A 23,857-nucleotide genomic window follows, 5' to 3' on the forward strand; every position below is an offset into this window, starting at 1 on the left:
AGGGAAGTATTGTTATCTTGGTCTGGATCTTTCATTTGGACACACACACTACATCTGGTTGGACTTGGGCTCGGAGGGCTAGGGAACCTGTGAAGGTTTCCTGGGCTAGGGATTATTTCCTAGTTGGCCGGGAGGTAAATCTGGTTGGGTCCATCAAGAGGAGCGTTCAGCAGGAGCATCAGGACAAAGGTATCTCCATCAGCCACCAGTACAGGTATTCCTCCATAGACTACTCTTGTAAAGTTAATTAGAATGAAATATTCACCTTAATTTATGTTCATTATAATGTAAATGATAAAATTTTATTTGTTTAAAAGCCATTTAAGTAGTTAAGTTATCGCCTCTTATCACATTTAATTTCAGAAGAAATTAGATCTGTTAGTAGACCCTAGGTTAGGGCTCTTACACTTGGTATCAGAGCTTTGGTTCAAAATTTGGACCCAAAGCCCACTAAACCCCAAAGACCGCTAGAAGTAGGGCTTGAATCTCTGACCTTGTAGCAGTTACGTTGTTGTAGTTAACAACCTTTACCCATCAACATCGCCACCATGGCCTTGTTTTCAACACATAGTGCTATCAATTTGACTACACAAGTTATGATGGCTGTGAGAAATTCACGTTGCCTTGCCCAAAACGACTTACAAAAAAAAAAGGAAAAAAAAAACTTAGCGCAGGGATCTCCTTCGAAAACTAATCAATTTGGCCTTTTACGATTCAATTCCTCGTTCAACTCACCATAGTTAATAGCTACTACAGTGACATGATTTCACTCTTGGCTTTCAATCAACGCGACCCTGGTGAACACGAGTATTCAGTAGTTTGATCAACAATATGAACTCAGCATGGCTTTAATGCTCAATTTTAGTTCTCGATTTATTGCCACATTTACTTTTACGCTGATCTAATCAAGTCCTTACGCATGCACTTATTTCACACACCCAATTTATCATTGCTAGCTATCAGTGATACATCTATACAACAGTCTCTGGATGCCATAAAAGACTAAACTCCTTGTTAAATTCTGGAAAGTCTTGGATCTTATTAAAGGAAAACGAAGACTTTGAGGGGCATACAAACCCTAACCTAAAAGATCAAAGGGCTGATTCAATAAGCCCTCACAAGGCCGAGTTTATTGTTCAGAAAATCACAGTCTTGGGCTCCTTATACATAAATATTTTAGAAGGTTGATTTGAAAAGGTCTTGAGGTTCAACATGATCCAGCCCTTCAGATGATGGCAACATAATCTGGAATCCACTCTACTTTGCTGTCTCTATAGGTCTATTCTATCATGTCTACACTCTGCTTCTCTCGGATGCTTTATATCTGCTCCTGATCCCCATAATGGACTTCTACATGATGAAAAGTCTCTCACTTCTGGTATGGTCTGATCATAATGTCAAGTCTTTGCATCCTTTTTATAGCCAAATTACATTAACATGTCCTCTGTGTAAGATATACCGTATTTGTGTTATAGTTTTTGAGCTATAGTCTCACTTCACATAAGTATCTTCTGCGCATAGCCTTAGGCTCTGTCATATACATTTATTTCACTACAATATGTGATGGTTGATCTCTACTCTTTACAAATATTCTCGACATCCATATCTCAGTAATTGGTATAGTCTCAGGCACAACAATATGATGGTTTACTCTACAGTTCATAATTCGATTTTGATGCTATGCCTTATGAAACTTATTCTCTAAGTTACTTACTGTGATACTCACTCTCTGGCGTGGCTCGATAACATTGTTGCAACAGTTCGATAAATGGTAGTGTCATACTATTGCTTAAAAGGATCTAGTCTCAAATCTCACTCCTTTAGAGATGAATCCATCAAATTTCGGGCTGTTTTATTATATGGAACATCTATAAAGAATATCACCCTGAAGAAGATCGAGTATCATCTATTAGACAGTTCATATGCCTGTGGCCCTCTTGATGAGGCTGTAGTTGAAGCGTTGAATTTCCAAATTTCGATAGGGATTAGCCCTTCATCAAGACAGACTTCGGAAGCAGTCCAAGCCATGAAGGAGTTAATATAGTCAAACATAGAATCTACCCTGTGAAGGCAGCCAATTTGAGATTCAAAGCCTTCCGGCCTTTCTTGTAACACTTCTGGCCTCTCGACATTAGGGCTATCCCCAACCTAAGCAGCTCTGCTTAGCTGGAAAAAAAAAGGGAGTAGGGCAGTGAATCGTTGTGCTCCATTTGCACTCTGGGATCACAAACTTTTTGGAACGTGCTCCAGAAATAAGGGTTTAAGTACCCCTATAAATCCAACAATCAGATGGGCCCATAACTTTGACATTCTCAGTCCTACCACACACGCAGGAGGAGCTTCATGAAACTGCATTGCATCAACACGTTTTATCTACTCAATTAATTTCTCATGGAGTTCTTTGAGCCTCAATGCACAGGATTCATCCATGGGTGTTCACCATATGAAGTGCTAGCATAATGAATTACTCCATTATGATCACCGTCACATATGTACAAGAGTTTCTTAAAGCTCGATGGTCTTGGATGGAACCTGATACAATTACCTAGCTGCCCTTGAGTGTTTATGCCAAATGACTTCGAAAGGTGCCTGTACCCATATATTTTGAGATCAAGTATTATTAAGTAGAAAAAAAAGGGGCCAACAATCCTAAAAATCAATACATAAATAGGAACCGTTCACTTGTACAAAATACAGGGTCAGAGAATAACACGAATCTTAATATAGCAACTTACTTATGTTCATTTGTTGCATTGCTTGGATCTGTCCCGAGATACTGAAGCACCTCCATTATTTGTTTACATGGCAAACTTCCAATCACTTCCTATTTTTCATTTCATGAAGCAAGATTACAAAGAAGTTATATCAAAAGACAAGCTACATAAATAATGTGTTCTCACTAACTAGCTGTCGAAAGACTGGAATTTGCTTTCTTAGGTTGCTCTGCTCCAGCTGCGGCAGAGTTGAAAAGTGTCAAGTGCTAGTACATGCTACTAGTTCCATATAATCACACGTATATGCATCGTCCATTAATATTTCTTGATCCATCCTTGATGCCATATCTTGCCACTTCTGCTAGGCTCACTAGAGCCTCCACAAGAAATTGCTGCCACTATGTCATTTCTACAGGCTGAGCGCTCCCCCTTATAATCTACCTTAATCAATTCACTGGACCTCTTCAGAAAGGGGAGATATTCATGATATTAGTACAACCCCATCAAACATTACATGCATCATACCACTGTCAAACTCTCGAAAGAATGAGACTGGTAGAATAGGTATGAATTTCCAGGACCTTATGGAAAATACCTGCTCAATCTGTTCAATATCATAACTACACCCTAGGGAAAGTGTACAGGCTAGAGGGTTATCAACACGGGAAATATATAAACTCAGCACCTTCAAATATTTTTGTTTCTGCTCAATTACAATACCTGCCTCTTCTAGATTTAAGCAACATATTCAACAATATTTTCTTCAGTAAAAGATCTGGGTTGTCCCTAATGCAAGAGCAGTTTTTAAATAAACAGCTAATTCCATATCCTTCTTTCCTAATTTGGACCGTAAGCCTGAAATAAGTTGCAGATCTTCAAATCAATTTTTTTTCATAGACTTGGTTAACAAACTGACATTCGGTTTCTTGTTGCCATTGCTGTTCCAACAACTTTCCCTCCAACCGTTCTAAGTTTAGTTTATATTCTCTCAACCTTTCATCCAGACTATCATTGGATGTCTGAAGCTTTGTTATCCTTGGCATATTATCTGTTATTGTAGCTCTTTCCTCCTTTAATTCCTCCATTTTAGAGCATTGAATTTCCATTGTTTCCTTCAGGGTACTAAGATTGTTTTCTATCTCTGCCTCAGTTACATGATTGCTGGATATTTGGGCCTGCAATCTCTCACACTCTAACCCTAGGCAATGAAGCTTAGTAGCCAATTAATCTATATGTCCATTCTTAAAATCCAAGTCCTGCCTAAACTGTGACATTTGATACCCGACCTTATTCGTTTGATTGGCAGTGTCCTAGATTATCTAATTGTTAGGGAGTAATTTTATCTTTTTCTAAAATGTGGGCTGTTTCCAAGAAAAACAATGCACTTTCTGTTCTTGAGTATGGTGACCAGATATGCTTGGTTTCAGTGTGTAAGATGTATAGGATGGCACACAGTAAGTGCTCACAAATGATGTCAATTATTGTTATTGTTTTGGAATTGGCATCTGTGTGGACATGTGGTTGTTCTTTGTTTAGAAAGATGGTTCTGTTATACTTGTAAAAGGAGTTTCATATCATACCTTCATATGATTGGTTTGATGATCCAATGTTGATAACACTTTTACTGAAGGGATAGGGACTGACAATGCATTAGCCACAGACCTGTTCATGAATTTTGTTGAACTCTGAGAAGCCTCATTTTGATTGTCAGTGTTGGAGAAATCATTAAGGTATTTGTGGAGCAATTCTTTGTTCAACATTGCATCCCTAACAATCCATCTATTATTATGAGCTGCATGAGAAATTGTGCTTCTAAGAGATAAACTAGCAGATGAAGAAAATTGAGAGCTTGAATGATTCTGGAAATCATACTCTCCTTTGCTATTGATAACATTTTCAAAACAAGAAACTGCACCATTACCTTCAGCCATAGGTTCTAATTAAGTTAGGTATTCCCTCTAGCAATTGATCGAGCTTCAAAAACTATTTGAGATGTACGAGCCTTGTAAAGGAACTCCATTGGCAGAGGTTGTGATCTTTTAGCCCATGGTCGTGCATCAAGGGAATTTTAGCAATGCCAAATTTGTTAATGTTTTAAATATTTTTTTTTTTTAGATAATTGAGTAGCGTTAGAAATCAATTAGCATTTTGCTATATTTTGGCACAATGAGGATAAATGAGTAGTTTATACCTATAAGCTTTATCTGGCACATGACCAATTTAGTAAGGGCTTAAGAGTGTTTATAAGAGGCTATAAATATTTATTTTGGCGATTTGTTGCTTCAGTGTTTTAATTTTGTCACCTCTTTTTGTAAACTCAGCTAGAATATATATATATATATATATATATAGATAGATAGATATATCAAAGTAATATTTTTTTTTTGTTTATTATTATTATCAACATTAATTATTTATTAGACGTTAAGATAGGAAGTAATGTTCCTTTAATATTAATGTTAATCATGCTATATATATATATATATATATATATATATATATATAATAATAATAATAATAATAAATAAATAAATAAAGAAATAATGAATAAATAAAATAAAATAAAATTTGAGCTATTAAATATAAGGATTTTCATGAAGCCATTATGTAGAACCGAACCTTACATCATATAAAAATTAGAACGGCAATGTCATGCCCATGTTTTTTTTGTTGTTTGTGTGTTTGTTCATATTAGCCTATATCAACTCGATTAAGATAAAATGGAAAGGAAACATAGAAAACATTTATGTACAAGGGATGTATATCAAATATTAGATAAATATTATGGACAACTTAGATCATAACATCCACAACTTCACGCAACAAGGTTATACATGGCAACAAGTCACATTGTGGTATAAATGGTTCATTGTTCTTATCAAAAGCTTTGGCTCGAAAATAGTGCGTCATAGGTGAGATACAATGATCACATACATAGTGGCATAACTTGAATTGATCTATTTCTTAGGGTTCTCTATGGATTTTCTAGAGTGTGGAAGAAAATGCTAGGAATAGTGCTAATAAGTCTTAGATATCGTGCAGATTTTGAACAAATAAAAATGGTGAGGACGCGAAGGAACCAAGGGCCTGGAGAGTCTTCACAAGGACCTCCTTCAAATAACCCATTACCTTCACCAGAATTGACTCTCATCCTGCGTTCCCTGGAAGCAATTAATGAAACCTTAAGAGGGCGCCAAACAAATGAAATGGAAGGGGAACACCCTTCATCAGGGTTATGGAACCCTGAGGGATCTCGAGATTATGATAGAAGACCTCCAGTTGAGGACATTACTAGGGAGCTCCAGAAGATTAAACTCCTAGAATTTGTAGGAGGTCGTGCTAGTGAGCATGCATAAGCCTGGTTAGAGGGGATGGGAAGCTGTTTCGCACTAAGGGATTACAATTCCATTTCCAAAGCCAAAATAGCAATATTCCAACTCAAAGATAGTGCTCTGAATTGGTGGAGTAACTTGGAGCGTCAACTACACCTCACTCCAGACACAGTTACTTAGGAATTGTTTGAGGAGAGGTTCAAGAAGAAGTACCTGCCAGCGTATTATGAAGAACAATAGGTAGGAGCCTTCCATGCCCTGATACAGGGAGGCCGTACTGTAGAAGAATATGAAATTCGATTTATGGAATTGGTCAAGTATGTCTCCTACATGGATACTGACCAGCGCCAAGCAGATCGATTTATGTATGGATTGAGACCTAAGATTAGGGCAATGGAGCAGATGTGGAAACCATCCTCAGTTGCAAAAGCTGTAGAACAGACTTGTTATGTCGAAGAACACCTAGACTTAAAGGGTGAAGGCAAAGCCATCTTTCCACGTCAAACAGGGTTTATGGGGAAGGCCCCTCGTACCTTCCCAAGGGGGGGAAGTCGGAGGTCACCATCATATGGAAACAAGGTTATACTTAGAACACCAACAGTAGGAATTTCAATGGTTTCTAGTGCAGCTTCACCCACAGCTTCAAGTGCGCGTACAAATCAAAGTCATAGGCGAGGAACAACAAGTGGGGGCAGGGGTTCCAGGGGAAGAAACTCTTTCCAAAGAACTCTACAACATTCGGTTCAAGGTCCACCACGCATCACTTGTTGGGAATACGAAGGACCTCATTACCAGCGGGACTGCCCGGAGTTTCGAACCAGTAACAACAGAAGAGAGGGAAAAGAACCAATGGGTAGAGCAGGTAGCCACCACCGAATCTATTCCGCAGTTGACAATCAGCAAGTTGAACACCAGTCTGCCATGGTAGAAACCTCAAGTATGATAAACAAAGTAAAATTTAAAATTTTGTTTGACTCTGCTGCTACAGATAGTTTCATTTCACCAGTTGCATTAGAAAAATGTGGGTTGGCAGCCTATGAGCACGATGACTTTAAACAAGTTGAGATGGCTTCTGGAATAAAACAAGCAGTAGGGCCTAGTGTTGACCAATGTCAGGTAAACCTCGTGGTGTGTATGACTAAGTTGAAGGCATACGTCACAGAATTGGGAACGTATGATATAATTGTTGGAATGGACTGGCTAGAAACTCATCGAGCTTTGATAGACTGTTTCAAGAAGAAGGTGATCTGTTTAGATGATGAATATAGGCCAATTGAGATTTGTGGAATCAAGAGGGGAGTGTCCCTACGATTCATATCCATGATGAAGGTAAAACGTTGTCTCAGACAAGGTTGCAAACTGTATTTGGTCAATACTGTAAATGACCAGAAGGGACCTTCCCTTGATCAACATCTAGTTTTGGCAAAATTCAAGGATGTTTTTCCAGAGGAATTGCCTAGATTACCTCCTATAAGAGGGTTTGATTTCACCATTGACCTAAAACCAGGTGCAAAACCAATATCTAAGACACCATAAAGGATGACAACTCCAAAGCTTTGTGAGTTACAGATGCAGTTAAAGGAGCTCTTAGACTTGGGATTGATCAGACCTCGTATTTCCCCTTGGGGTGCACCAGTAATTTTTGTCAAGAAGAAGGATGGTTCCTTGCGGCTATGCATAGATTATAGAGACTTAAACAGAGCCACGATAAAGAATAGGTACCCAATACCTCGAATAGATGACTTATTTGATCAAATGAAGGGGGCAAGGGTCTTCTCAAAAATCGATCTACAATCTAGGTACCACCAATTGAGGATAAAGGAGAAAGACATCTCAAAAACTGCATTTCGAACTCGGTTTGGGCACTATGAGTTAGTAGTTGTTCCATTCAGTTTAACCAATACCAGCAGTATTCATAAGACTCATGAATGGTTTGTTTAGGAAGTATTTGGACCAATTCATGCAAGTCTTCCTTGATGACATTCTTATATATTCCAAGAATGAAAAGGAGCATGAAAAGCACCTAAGAGTAGTATTGAATTGTTTAAGGGAAAATCAATTGTATGGGAAATTGTCAAAGTGTTCCTTCTTTCAGAAGAAAGTCCATTACCTTGGGCACATCATTTCAGGAGAAGGGATTTCAGTTGACCCAGAAAAGGTGAAGGCCATAATGGATTGGCCAGTATCAAAAAATGCCCATGAGGTACGTAGTTTTATGGGGCTAGCTGGGTATTATCGCAGGTTTGTGGAAGGGTTTTCAAGGATTGCAAAACCCATCACCACATTACAGGGAAAGGGGGTTAGGTATGAATGGACAAATGAATGTGACACTGCATTCACAGAGCTGAAGAGATTACTAACTAGTGCACCGATCCTTCAAGTACCAGATATGAGAAAATAATTCATTGTCTGCACTGATGCTTCGACGCAAGGATTGGGTGCAGTATTGATGCAAGAAGGCGGAGTAATATATTACGCTTCTAGAAAATTAAAGAAGCATGAAGAGTTATATGCTACCCATGACTTAGAATTGGCAGTAGTTATGTTAGCCTTGAAGCTATGGAGGCACTACCTCATTGGGAGAATATTTGAGTTAAGAACAGATCATCAAAGCCCAAAGCATCTCTTCACTCAAAGGGATTTGAATGCCAGACAAAGGCGATGGAGCGAATTCATGAGTGAGTATGATTTTGAAATCTCATACATCAAGGGAAAGGAGAATGTAGTGACAGATGCACTAAGCAGGAGGCCACAAACTTTCTCCCTAGTAGCCTTAAAGGTAAATTTAAGGGAGCGGATATTGGAGAAACTCTTTGAAGATAGTTGGTATTTAAAAGTCATCTAAGCTATCCAAAATGGGAAACAGATAGAACCAAAGTTTGAAGGATATGTCCTTGAACCAGATGGGCTATTGAGATTCCAAGGGAGAATGTATGTACTTAAGGAAGGGGGTATAAGAGAAACCATCCTCGGAGAGTCTCATAGAGCACTCTATTGTGCACATCCTGGGGTAAAGAAGATGTATGCAGACGCAAGGAAACTCTTCTTTTGGGCAGACATGAAGCATGACATAGTCCAGTTTGTAGCCAAATGTCTTGAATGTCAGCGAGTGAAGGCTGATCATCGGCATTCAACAGGACTCCTACAACCTCATGACATCCCTACATCTAAATGGGAAGTAATTTCCATGGATTTTGTGGTGGGTTTGCCACTCACTTCCCAGAGGCACAACGCTATATTGGTTATAGTTGATAAATTGACAAAAAGTGCCCATTTCATCCCAGTAAGGGACACTTACGATGTTACGGATGTGGCACGAGTGTTTGTCAATGAAGTTATCTGATTGCACATATTGCCCACAAAGATCATTTCTGATAGAGACTCCCGATTTACATCTAGGTTTTGGAAAAGTTTGCAGTCAGCACTAGGAACTCAATTAAACCTAAGCATTGCATATCATCCAGAAATAGATGGGCAGACTGAAAGAGTAAATCAGGTTCTGGAGGACATGCTTAGGATGTACGTCATGGATAATCAGACTCAGTGGGAAAGGTACTTATCATTGGTAGAGTTTGCCTATAATAACAGTTATCACAGTTCAATCGGGATGCCTCCTTATCAAACTCTATATGGAAGACCTTGTAGGACGTCGTTGAGTTGGGAAAAGTTTGAGGACCGAGTGATAGTTGGCCCGGAATTAGTTCAAGAAATGGAGGAATAGGTAAAGCAGGTTTGGAAAAGGTTAAAGGAAGCACAAGATAGACATAAGAGTTATGCTGATTCACATAGGATTGATCATAGTTATGAAGTAGGGGACCAAGTTTTTATTCGTATCGGGCCCAACAAAAGCACCATCCGGTTTGGGAAGGGGACGAAATTGTCACCTCGGTGCGTAGGGCCTTTTAGGATCAAAGAGAAGATTGGACCAGTTGCCTATCGTCTTGTACTACCGCCCCATTTGCATAAAAATCATGATGTTTTTCATGTATCTGTTTTATGACATTATGTTTCTGATGAATCTCACAAACTGGATTCATAGGACTTGCAGGTCTCAGACATGGGAACCGTAATGGTAGAACCATTACGCATATTGGACCATAGGGTTCGACAGCTCAGACGTCGCACGGTGGACCAAGTTAAGGTCCAGTGGGACAAGTATAGCCCAGGATCCGCTACCTGGGAGGATGCAGAGAGTATGCATCATGACTACCCCTCACTTTTTGAGCATATGTGATGCCTCTTTGACTTAGATAGCTACCTATGTTAAGGTCCTATTTTGCAGTTCCATGTTATTTATTTATGAACATCATGTAATATTGATGCATTTAGTTGACACATAAAACTACTTTTGTGAGTCAGTTGATAGATTTGATATTGATGATAGAAATGGTTGATGTATGGACTACATGTATGACTCACATAGTGATGGATTATCTAGTGCGTAATTTATCAGAATTATTTTGGTTCATATATAGCTCAAGTGGATATGATTTATTTAAATGAATGACTTAGTGAGAATTCCCAGATTGACACATGGATACTAGACTAAATAATGTGATGATTATATGTCTTGTTGTTATATAAATGCATGAATGAGAGCTAACCCGCAGGGGGAAAAGAACTATATGATAGCTGAGATCTACTCTTCCATTGAGGGAAGGACAAGACATCTCATGAGGAAGGTATAATGTACATTATTTTACTACATTTGGTATCTACTTAATATGCACTCTTATGACACGAGTAAAATGCAAATGACAGGTGGCAAGACGACCTGACTGGATTATTCGATGACAAGTCCAACCAGCTCTGTAGTGTGGTCCGTATTAGGGTATTGACCCTAGTTCTGTAGGAGGGGTGGAGGCATTTCCCACCGTGTATCCTCCAAAACCTGGAATCGTGGGAGGGCAGTGGTGGACACGCTCCCCTAGACGTGTGATGACGATTTCCAGTTGCCTGCTGGGGAAGTTAGGTCGATGTATTCGATGCTCCCACCATGTCAGTTTTATCAGTGGTTAGTATGGCCGTTGCCACTGATAAAGCAACAGAGGAAGGATAGGGTGGGAACGGAAGTAGGCCAGGGTGGATAGGAGGATATAGATCAGTTGGAGACTCTTGATGGGAAGAAATGTCATTGTCGGACTTATAAGATTTTATTGCTTCAAACTTCGGGACTTATAAGATTCTATGCTTCAAACTCCTTGCATCTTTTCGTTCTAACTTCGGGACGAAGTTTTCTGAAGAAGGGGTGTATGTAATGCCCCACTTAAATCTTATCCTACAAATTTTGTTAATGTTTACATTATCTGAAAATATTGAAAAATATTGGTCTCATATAAAATTCATGATTTCCATTATTCAAATTCCCCACTTACCTTCTCAAATTGAATATTAGGTAGGATATGGTCTCCTTCCATTATTTCAAAAATATATGTATTCATCTCACATTCCCCAATGTACCCTCACATTTACTTTGGAGAAGACATAGTCCTCTCCATCTCATTATCAATATATATATTCATTTCACATTCCCCAATGTACCCTCACATTTACTAAGGAGAAGACATGGTCCTCTCCATGTAATTACATCTCACATTCCCCAATGTACCCTCACATTTACTTGGGAGAAGACATAGTCCTCTCCATTTAATTATCAATATATATATTCATTTCACATTCCACAATGTACCCTCACATTTACTAAGGAGAAGACATGGTCCTCTCCATGTAATTACATCTCACATTCCCCAATGTACCCTCACATTTACTTGGGAGAAGACATAGTCCTCTCCATTTAATTATCAATATATAAATTCACCTCACCTTCCCAAATGTACTTTTCAGATTTACTTGGGAGAAGACATGGTCCTTTCCCATTAAATTCTCAATTTTATATTCATGTCACATTTTCAAATGTACTCCCAGCTTACTTGGGAGAAGAGAAGTCAACTGTAAGGATGGATGAGAAGTTAATGATATTAATGAGAGGTGGCTGAGATGGAGAAGGGAAGGAGGGTATAAAAGGGAAGGGGGAAGGGAGAAAAGGGGATGTTGGGTCTTGCTTAGGATTGTGGGGTTGGTTGTGATTGTTTGGACTTGTTGTGTTTTTGGATACCTTAGGAACCTGTGGAGGTTTCTTGGGTTGTTGAGATGAGGGAAGTATTGTTATCTTGGTCTAGATCTTTCATTTGGAAACACACACTACATCTGGTTGGACTTGGGCTCGGAGGGCTAGGAAACCTGTGGAGGTTTCCTGGGCTAGGGATTATTTCCTAGTTGGCTGGAAGGTAAATCTGGTTGGGTCCGTCAAGAGAAGCGTTTAGCAGGAGCAGCAGGACAAAGGTATCTCCATCAACCACCGGTACAGGTATTCCTCCATAGAATACTCTTGTAAAGTTAATTAGAATGAAATATTCACCTTAATTTATGTTGATTATAATGTAAATGATAAAATTTTATTTGTTTAAAAGTTGTGTAAGTAGGTAAGTTATCGCCTCTTATCACATTTAATTTCAGAAGAAATTAGATATGTTAGTAGACCCTAGGGTAGGGCTCTTACAGGCTGTGTGAAAAACTCACAGAGTTAAGCTCAGGAGGGAGTCACACAACAGAACAATGGAAGGAACAGGACCCTGAAGAAACCCAAAACCATAGAAAACATTAAAGAACTGGCGTAGAAACCCAAGTGAAGAGAAGAGCGAAGAAGTGAAGTGTTGATGCACAATAGTTGTTGGATCTAGAAGATCAATGGATGAGATTTGTTCGTGATGGGTGACCAGGATTAAGTCATAAGGCAGAGCTAAGAAATGTAAGGCAGAGATTCAATCTAAGTATTGGCGAAAGGAGAAAGACAGGAATCGATATGGATCGTAGGATTTAAAGGCTTCATCATCCAACGGATATCGAGTCGTAAGTTGATCGAGCGTTAACGACCAGATCGGACCCGAACTTTTATAGATTGGGGGTTTATAATTCACATCGAGTCTGAAAAGTCATTAAACCTCGCGTAAGTGTTCCACCTGACATCGTTTTGGACCATCAGATCAAGCGGATCTAGATCAACGGTCACAAAGCATCAGGCTAGTTTGGTGATTGGGAAAAGACATCAGCCGTCGGATTGAGGACAAGATCAATGGTGGAGAAAGGTCGCGATAAAAAGAATTGAAAAGGCAGAACCAAAGAGGTTATAGGCACGGTTTAATTCTATTTGAAGTCTGGTTGTAATCGCATATCGCATGCGAGAGGCAAAGGAGGCACAGGATGGATTGATGCGATATCGCGACAACCATTGATCTGGTGAATGAAATCAACAGTGGGGAAGGCAGTTGCATATCATCAGTCAAGAGTTCTGAAGGCATGTTCTAACTGTGGAGAAAGATTGTGATTGCGATAAAGGGAAACATCGGGTAATGTGCGAAGACCGAGGAAAAAGTGAATAACCATAGTTATAGAGTGGGTTTGGTTATATATGTGTGGCTTAAGGATTGGGTTGAGTTTAATGAAGAGTTAAGTTATAAAGTTCCGATAGGGAGACTAATGAAGGGTTAGACTATGGGAAGTCTAATGAAATGTTTCCGCTTGAAGATTAAATGAAGGACCTTAACCTTAGCTTATGAAGGTTTGACCAAGGTGGTCATAGGAATTCCTGGTTGAAAGAGAATATGCATACTATATGCATACTGTGGGTATAGCGGGGTGTTAGCCCTGTGTCACATCCCCCTCACAGGTTGTTTTACCAGACTTTGTCTAGCTGCAGGCTGAGAACCTCCCCCAAGAAATTGCGCAATTATGGACGACAACTATCCTTCCCTCTAGAAATTGCACAATTCTGTCTGGCAGTCTACTGGGCTCCAAATTTGCGCAAATCTGCATGCCACTATTCACTGGAAAAATTACGTAATTCCTCCCCGTAAGACTGCTTAGCCCAGAAATTGTGTAATCCTAGGCAATAGTCAGCTGCTCTGCCCAGAAATTGCGCAATCCCTTTGGGAAGCTAGCCCATCTCCCTCCCAAAAATGCACATTTTTTTCCTCCCAGTTGAGCAGACTGTTGCATGTGCAGTTGAGTTGACTTGTTCCCTTTGGGACTGAGAAAAACTGATTTGCATGCATGGGATGCTCCTCCCAAGGCAACATGCAAAGGCATCCCTTGTTTCAGGGATTTATTTTTAGCAGTTGGAGGTTACATGCAAGGATCATTTCAAAAACCTCCCACCAAGTGTCGCTTTCCCTAGATTTGTGGCATGCACATCGCAACCTCAATTTTATCAAAACTCATCAACCAGACACTGCAAAGCTCATTCCTCACATTGATCTTGCAACTCTGTTATCCAAAATTGCATCTAGGAGTCATCGGCACATTCAGCTTAACTGTTTTGGGGTAAGCCTGCTTTTCATGTCTTGCGCTGCGTTTCTGGTGCTTTTTTTTTTGTTTCGCTTCGTATGAATGATGTATGCTTGATTTTAGTGAGTGCTTGCTGTCATTTTGATACATACTATCTTGTACTAGCACCATTTCAGTTTTCGTTAACATCTCACCGTTGTTGCATGCATGACGCTATTTTATATGGAGGGTCACCGTTGCGACGACTCGCTTCACACACATGTATGCTTTCCCATTTTCCGAATCCTACACTTTTTTTCTACATGAATGACCATTCAATCTCATTTGCACTCATCTCACCATGCTTTCACACTTCTCTTGTTTTCAGTCACTCGTCGATCGGACTGGGCTTCCTTGGCTCAGACCGTGACTTGCCCGGTTAGCACTATGCATTTCCAGAAGCGAAGACTCTGCCTTCCCTCCATAAATTGTGCAAGTCTAGCCAGACACTGACCTTTAGGCTTACATTACACAATTCTTGGAGGTAGTATCCTGTTGGCCCTAGAAATCGTGCAATGCAGTTTGCTGCTTGGATGTCACTGCTGAATGAAATTGTGCATTGCACAATTTTAGTCCTCAGCAAGCGAGGTTGGACTATGCATTGCACAGTTCCAACAGTTAATCAGCCTCCTGACAACCTGGATTGTGTCTTGCGCAGTTTTGGCAATTAGTTTCCCGACCTTCCGGTGGAAATTGCGCGATCTTCATGATCAGTCACACAGGTATGTTGCAAGTCAGTTCTCAAGTTAATTTTGGTTTTTGATTGATAGATTTCTTGCCATGAGTGTTGCCATGTCTCTAAGTATCACAGGTGTTCATCTGCCTCTCAGTAGTATAGGTACAATGGTTTCTAGGAGAGCAGATTCGAAGACACCGTTCAAGGCACACTTGGGGATGCAATCGATCAATTGTCTATGAACTTGCCTACCCACGAAGACATCAAGTTGTTCATAGACAAGGACATCATGATATGATGGAAACAACATCGCAACAAGCAGCACCATGAATAGCAGCTGAAGGCAGCATACTGGATGCAACGAACGCAAGAGGAAGGTTGTTGAAAACACAGAGGCAGAAAAAAGTTGCAAGCTCAAGCATATCCACTTGTGATGAGAGCAACTTTGGAGACTCGAGCTATGAGGTGACGACGTGACATGAATATCACGCGAAGGCAGAGAAAAGAACATAGAAGGAGTTGCATGTGCTAAAGCAACAACTCAAGGAAGAACATGAGCTGCATAGGCGATAGAATGAGTTGTAGTAGGAACGGGTACAACAGGGGGCACAACATGCACTCACGGAAGAAACTGCGCCCATACAAGTTATAGATCCATCCCAGCAGTTGGCACGGAGCAGACATGGTGAGTGGTGTTGTTGATCGCATGCAAGGGAATTCAGTAGCATGCATGTCATTATGCGCACACATGCGATCTAACCCATTTGGCACACTCACCGAGGCAAAGACAAGAAGCAAGTCTGACTGGAGCTGAACATGAAGTTGACAGTTGATGCACATGAACACTAGCACACATTGGAAGATCGACGCGAAAACTATGCATGAGTGTGTTGCCGGTTCGGTTGCACCCAAGAAGACCATGCACATGTTATCAGACAAGTTGGATGGAGGAGCCACAACAATGCACCGGGATGCAATGGGGGCAAGAGTTCGCTTCAGCACGATGTCACCATGGAGCGCATGCACACCATCATGGATGACCAAGCTCGACATCAGATCACCACTTTCACCATCACAAGCACGTCAAAGAGTTGGTCTCATCACAATGGACCGAGTGTCAGTGATGTCTTGCATGGCTTGCTCAAGCCATTTTATCTCACATGGGCACATGTGCATTGCAATGTAATGTCTTGTCAAGTAGAAGTTCAAGTGTCGATAGTTGGATGTAACAATCATAGAGTAGATGAAGAGTCATGAGGGTAGATGAACTATCACAAAGGCGTATGTCAAGGGTCACCCCACCCTTTGCTATAAATAGAACCTCATAACTCATTGTAAAGGCTTTTGGTTAGCTAAGCTTCCGATAAGACTATCTTGGACAAAGCTTAGACAGTATTGTAATGAGCCTTGGCTTCTCCATTGCACAGAGCTAGTATATCTCTTTGGAGGAGCAATCAGTTGTGGCTGTAACATTCCGCTGTGATAACTAGTGGTTAGACATGGATGTATTGTATGATTGGAACTTACACTTCTTAATATAACATAGCCAACACATTTAATGCATATGTTGTATTGTATTCTATGCTATCTGGTTTACTCTAAATGATATATGTATTTGTTTACTCATGCATGCATGTATGGACTATTATGTATAAGTATGTATTAATCTTTCTGAAATGCGATGTTGGTTTAACCATCACTTTGGGTTTCTCACTAACTTGCTTTCTAGCTTACGATGCATCTTCGCTCGTGTGTTCCCTTCCAAGCCGCGTACTATTACAGGTTTCCAAGGGGCGCACTCACCTCACCCTAAGTGTGTTAGAACCTCTCATGCACCTTCCTTGACTTACAGCAACTGTCACACCCTTTCTACCAATAAGGACATCTTACTTGCCTCTGTGTGAAATCACAATCAAGGCATTAATGTACGACCCACTGTTGGGACTCCTACACCAAACAATCTAAGGCCTAATTGGGACTTCTTACCGGGGACATCCCCTTACATGTTTGCGGGTCCAACACCGTCAACATTTTGGCACTAGGAGGATGGCTAGATGACAAGCTGAGTCCTCACATCTGTTTTGAATCTCTACATATCTATCATGACTAACTACCGAGTTCCTCTTCCAGAGTGTATGTCTTATGGAAACGACTTCATTAACTCGGAAGAGCTCTTGTATAACATGTCACATAAAACATATGATGGTGGAGGCCACGTAGCCTTGGTTAGGCAAGTAGTTGATGTTGTAGGCTCATTCAAAAGACATGGAATCTTTGAAGAATACATGACCTACGCGTTGTTCGTCTACACGCTTCGAGGGAAGCCAATGCACTAGTGTGCCATGTTGCCCGAAAAATCTATTCATTCTCTTTCTCATCTAGTCATAGAGATAGACCATGCATTCAATCACTTTAACCATAAAGAACTCGATCAAGAAATTCTGAAATTATGAAGAGAACCCAATCAATCCGTTGATCAGTTTTACTCACGCTTTTGTAACCTTGCATACTGATTTACCAAAGATGAAATTGATTGGGAATTTATTTATGGAAGATTTGAGTATCTGCTTCACATAACTGAACCCCGCTCAATGCACTTCGGTGATGGAGCTGCACAATCATAGGCAGGCATAGTTGCTGTCACAAGTGATTGTCCGCCCTCACCTCATCAAACAACTCCACCACCATAGAGTGATGTGGGAGATCATGCACACACATCTGTTGAACTGTCACATCCTCCCACCCCATCTTCTCTTGATATCTGTGCAGATTTGGCTTGAAAGCTTGTCAGTTGTCAAGTGGATTCATTTTCTCAACCTCTGTCCCCTGTTCTATTGATCCTTTAGATTGTACTGTCTTGTGTTCTTCCATTCCGGACTCCTCACCTGCTGTGAACGAGGATCAGGTTGTCGACAGAGTTGGTGTTATGTAGCCAACCTGTGCAATCATTCATGATGAGTGTGTGTGGGAATCTAAAGAAGAACCTGCGGTGAAGGATGACTCCCTTCCAGTTGTGCCTCATCTGCTTTATCCTGACATCCATTGTGATTCTGCCACCACTGGTTTCCCCTTTGAAAACCCATTTCCAGATGTTTCTACTTCTAATCATTCATAGGACACATCGGATGTCAGTCTGTCATCACAATGTAGAGAGGACACATCTTCCTTCGAAAATTGTCCAATCTGTCATCTTTCATTTCTAAAAACATAGAGGGTGAACATATTTACTTCTCATCTACCCCTCTGATCGATTCATCAAATCATGAGGATTCCAACAAACATCCTGAATTTTATGATCTTGGTTGTCGTGATCTCTCTACTTCTTCATCTGATCACGATGTTGATTCAATCGTTGTTAATCTTTCTAAGACACTGGTCTATGATGATCTATTTGTTAACGAAGTTGAAACGCCGCAGACTGTCGAGGCACTTCAGCCCGAGCTGATGGTTATGTCAGGCTCTTGCTGTCCTGAGGTTGGTTTCACTTTCGGTCAAGAAATTGTTGAAACACTCAAGGCTTCTCATCACTCTCTGCTTTGCATTGAAGATCAATCAAACACCTAGATTTCGCTTCCTCCACTCAAACTACATGATCCCATCGCTCATGCGTTGGAGGAATCTTACAGAATAAGCACACATGCACAACGTAAGTGGTCTACCTTTCTCACATTTACTTGCATGTCACGGTCAAGAGAATACATACACTCAACATTTGCACACAGTGTAGCACAACACCATGGCAAGTCCACAGAGTGCATGTCATGCGCTTTCACTCATTTTTGTTCTATGGATGCTTGTAAGCTCAACGTGTGTCTGTCTTCATTGTTTTATCTTTCATACTTGCTAGTTTGCACAACAATGATGTTCGCAAACCATGCCTTCACCAACATGGGTCAACCAATGTGTAAGTGGCTGCACTAGAAGTATCACTTCACGTGAGATGACCCATGCATTGTTAGCTTAGGAGTAGGAGTAGTGTTTGCTTCTTTCTTTGTGTGTTTGTTTGTTTGCTTACTCACTTTGCTTCCGCATTTGCTTCTGCTTCTTGCTTTGATTTTTGGTTTGTTTTCTTGTTATTGTCCATAGGTTAGTTTCACATGGACCATGTGCGACGCTTGAAACAAGCTGGGTAAAGTACAAGGGAACTTGTACAACTATAAACATTCGGTTATCTGTTGTATGCTCCCTTATGTAAGAAATTGTTGTCTTCAGTCCATGATACATCAATGGAAAATATGCACTGTTCAAAGAAAACCTTGGTGAAAACACAATGCTTACGCGCTAACTAGTATCACCTACTCTAGTCGGTTGTTTTTGGATTAATCCTTGTCAGCTCAGTCAAGTAGAGTAAGTTGAGGGGGAAAACCTTAAAAAGCACGTCAGGGGTATACATAAACTACTTCTCTGAAGGAACAACCTCTTCTACTCTTAATAAGTCTGGATCCCTCTTCTGCCTCTGAAATGAATAAGTGTTATGCACAGTTATGAAGATGAAAAATGAAAAAATGCAAAAGTGAAAAAATTTCGAGAAAAATGAAAAATGAATAAGGCAAAAGAAGAGAAAGGATTCCTACACAGAGAGGTGATGCAAGTAACTCTGCCAGGGTATTGACCAGGCTCGCTGGCAGTGGAGCCATGCTTGTGTTCCTGCGTGACTCCACTAGGGTATTGTCCAGGCCCGCTGGCAGCAGAGCAATACCAGAGATGAAACTAAGACTCTGACGACTATACTGCTTGTGCAACATATACTCCTCAACCCCAATCGAAACAACTGTGTTGGCTTGGCTTGGAATGTGTGTTGGCTGACCAAGGGCTTGGCAGATGCTACATCTTACAATCAAGCAGTGTGGAAACCAAGACGAATTGAGAACTGAATAATACTTTTGGAGGTGTTAGACTTGCTTTTCACGAACAAGTTCCATTCAGAGAGCTCGAGTTCTACCAGTGTGTTGCCAAGTGTTGTAGCAGCTACAACCACCCTCCAAAATTTTTCCTTAGCTTTGTTTTGGAGCCTCTCTACTAACCTTTCATAACAAGATGTCTTGTCTTGTCAAGTATACAAGCTTTAGTGATTTTCTTGCAGAATGATAGCCTCTCCATCAAAGCTTTTTGCACCCCCTCACAGGCTGTTTCACCGAACATGGTCTAGATGCAGGCTGAGAAGCTCCACCAAGAAATTGCACAATTCTGGAGGGAAACCATCCTTCCCTCCAGAAATTATGCAATTCTATATGGCAGCCTAATGGGCTCCAAAATTGTGCAAATCTGCCTGTCACTGTTCACTGGAAAAATTGCACAATTCCTCCCAGCAGGACTGCTCAGCCCAGAAATTGCAATATCCTGGGCAACAGTTAGTTGCTTTGCCCAGAAATTGTGCAATCCCTCTGGGTAGCCCCCCAACTCCCTCCTATAAATGTGCATTTTTTTCCTCCCCGTTGAGCAGCCTGTTGCATGTGCAGTTGAGTTGACCGGTTCCCTCCGGGACTGAGAAAAACTGATTTGCATGGGCTACTCCTCCCAAGGAAACATGAAAAGGCATCCCTTGTTTCAGGGATCTATTGTTAGCAGTTGGAGGTTACATGCAAGGATCATTTTAGAAACCTCCCACCAAGTGCCACTTTCCCTAGATTTATGGCATGCGTGTCGCAACCTCAATTTTATCAAAACTCATCAACTAGACACTACAAAGCTCATTCCTCACATCGATCTTGTAATGCTATCATCCCACATTGCATCCAGGAGTCGTCGACACATTCAACTCAACTGTTTTGGGGTAAGCCCGCTTTTCATGTCTCGCACTACATTTTTGGCACTTTTTGTGTTTTGCTTCGTATGAATGTTGTCTGCTTGATTTCAGTGAGCGCTTGCTATCGTTTTGATACATACTAGCTTGTACTAGCACCATTTCACTTTTCGTTAACATCTCACTATTGTCGCATGCATGACACTGTTTTACATGGAGGGTTGCCATTACAGGGACTTGCTTCACACACATGTAGGCTTTATTTTTTTCCGAATCTTGCACTTGCTGTTTGCATGAATGATAATTCACTCTCGTTTGCACTCATCTCACCATGGTTTCACACTTCTCGTGTTTTCGTCTTTTCAATCACCCGTCAGCTGGACTGGGCTGCCTTGGCCTGGACCGTGCCTTGCCCAGCTAGCACTGCGCATTTCCGAAAGTGAAGACTTTTCCTTCCCTCTAGAAGTTGCACAAGTCTAGCTAGGCACTGACCTCTAGGCTTGCATTGTGCAATTCTTAGAGGCAGTGTCCTGTTGGACCAAAAAACTGCGCAATGTAGTTTGCTGGTTGCATGTCACTAGTGATTGAAATTGCGCATTACACAGTTTCAGTCCTCAGCAGGCTAGGTTGGACTGTGCATTGTGTAGTTCCAGTAGTCAGTCAGCCTCTTGACAACTTGGATTGTGCCTTGCGTAGTTTTAGTAGTTAGTCTCCCAACCTCCCGACAAAAATTGCGTGACCTTCATGATCAGTTACACAGGTATGTTGCAAGTCAGTTCTCAAGTTCATTTTGGTTTTCAGCTGACAAATTACTTGCCATGAGTGTTGCCATGTCTCTAGGTATCATAGGTGTTCATCTTCCTCTCAGCAATACAAGTACAATGGTTTCCAGGAGAGCAGAGTCGAAGACACCGTTCAAAGCACACTTGGGGATGTAGTTGATCAATTGGCTATGAACTTGCCTACCCATGAAGATATCAAATTATTCGTAGACAAGGACATCAAGATATGACAGCAACAACATCACAACAAGTAGCACCATGAACGACAACTAAAGGTAGCATACCGGATGCAGCGAACGCAAGAGGAAGGTTGTTGAAAAGACAGAGGCGAAACAAAGTTGCAAGCTCAAGCAGATCTGCATGTGATGAATGCAACTTTGGACTCTCGATGCACGAAGGGAGAGAACAGGAAAAACAAGGATTTGCATGTGCTAAAGTAGCAACTCAAGGAAGAACAAGAGCTGTATAGACGAGAGAATGATTTGCAACAAGAACAGGTATATCAGGGGGCGCAACATGCACTCATGGATGAAACTGTGCCCGTACAAGTTATAGATCCATCTCAACAGCTGGAATGGAGCAGACATGGTGATCAATATTGTTGATCACATGCAAGGGAATTCAACAACATGCATGTCATTGTGCGCACACATGCGATCTAACCCATTTGACACACTCACTGAGGAAAAGACAAGAAGCAAGTCTGAATGGAGCTGAACATGCAGTTGACACTTGATGCACATGACCACTAGCACACACTAGAAGATCTATGCGAACACTATGCATGAGTGTGTTTCCAGTTTGGTCACACCCAAGACGACCATGTGCATGCTAGTAGACAAGTAGGATGGAGGAGCCACACCAATGCACCGGGATGCAATGGAGGCAAGAGTTCACTACAAGATGTCACCATGGAGCGCATGCACACCATCACAGATGACCAAGCTCAGCATCAGCTCACCACCTTCACCATCACAAGCATGTAAAAGAGTTGGTCTCATCACAAAAGACTGAGTGTTAGTGATTTCTTGCATGGCTTGCTCAAGCCATTTTGTCTCACATGGGAACATGTGCATTGTAATGTAACGTCTTGCCAAGTGGAAGTTCAAGTGTTGATAGTTGGATATAACAGTCATAAAGTAGATGAAGAGTCATGAGGGTAGATGAACTGTCCCAAAGGGGAATGTAAAGGGTCACCCCACCCTTTGCTATAAATAGAACCTCATAACCCATTGTAAAGGCTTTTGGTCAGCCAAGCTTCCAATAAGACTATCTTGGAGAGAGCTTGCAAAATATTGTAACGAGCCTTGGCTTCTCCACTGCGCAGAACTAGTATATGTCTTTGGAGGAGCAAGCAGTTGTGGCTGTAATGTTTCGCTGTTGGAACTAGTGGTTAGACATGGATGTATTGTATGACTGGAACTTACACTTATTAATATAACAGAGCCATCATGTTTCATGCATATGTTGTATTGTATTTTATGCTATCTGGTTTACTCTAAATGATATATGTATTTGTTTGCTCATGCATGCATGTATGGACTATTATGTATAAGTATGTATGAATCTTTTTGAGATGTGTTGTTTGTTTAACCATCACTTTGGATGGCTCACTAACTTGCTTTCCAACTCATGATGCATCTTCACTTGTGTGTTCCCTTCCAAGCCACGTACTATTACAGGTTTCCAAGGGGTGCACTCACCTCACCCTCAGTGCGTTAGAACCTCTCATGCACCTTCCTTTACTTACTGCAGCTGTCACACCCTTGCTACCAACAGGGGCATCCTACTTGCCTCTGTGCGAAATTGCAGTCAAGGCATTACCGTACGACCCACTGTTGGGACTCCTACACCAAACAGTCTAAGGTCTGATTGGGGCTTCTTACCGAGGAGATCCCCTTACATGTTGGTAGGTCTAGCATTGTCAACAGATGGTAAAGTTTCTTTTAGTATAGTCGGTGTTCCTTGAGTGCATCTTAAAAAGCGACTAACTTCCGCACGACAGGGACAATCCTTAGTATAGTGATCTTACTCACAAATGAGGCAAGGATTTTTGGGCTTACATTTAGGTGCATCATTAGCAGATGAATTTGGAGGATCTTACTTTGGGGTATTAGATTTTTCTTTTCCTTTACCCTTCTTTTTACCTTTAGAGGCTTTGTCTTCTGTGGTAGACTCAACGACATTAACATCAGAGGTTTTACCAAGATTTGGAGAGGGATTCGAAG

General features: G+C 41.0%; 1 pseudogene; it reads left to right on the forward strand.

The window, feature by feature from the left end:
* Positions 1–6,974, forward strand: part of LOC149238937 (methylmalonate-semialdehyde dehydrogenase [acylating], mitochondrial pseudogene) — a 64,546-nt pseudogene extending 57,572 nt beyond the window's left edge.
* Positions 6,975–23,857: the final 16,883 nt, after the last annotated feature.

This window comes from Pinus tabuliformis, chromosome 8 (genome assembly GCF_031772625.1).
Source record: "Pinus tabuliformis cultivar Carrire ecotype Pingquan chromosome 8, CPIR1, whole genome shotgun sequence".
NCBI lineage: Eukaryota > Viridiplantae > Streptophyta > Pinopsida > Pinales > Pinaceae > Pinus > Pinus tabuliformis.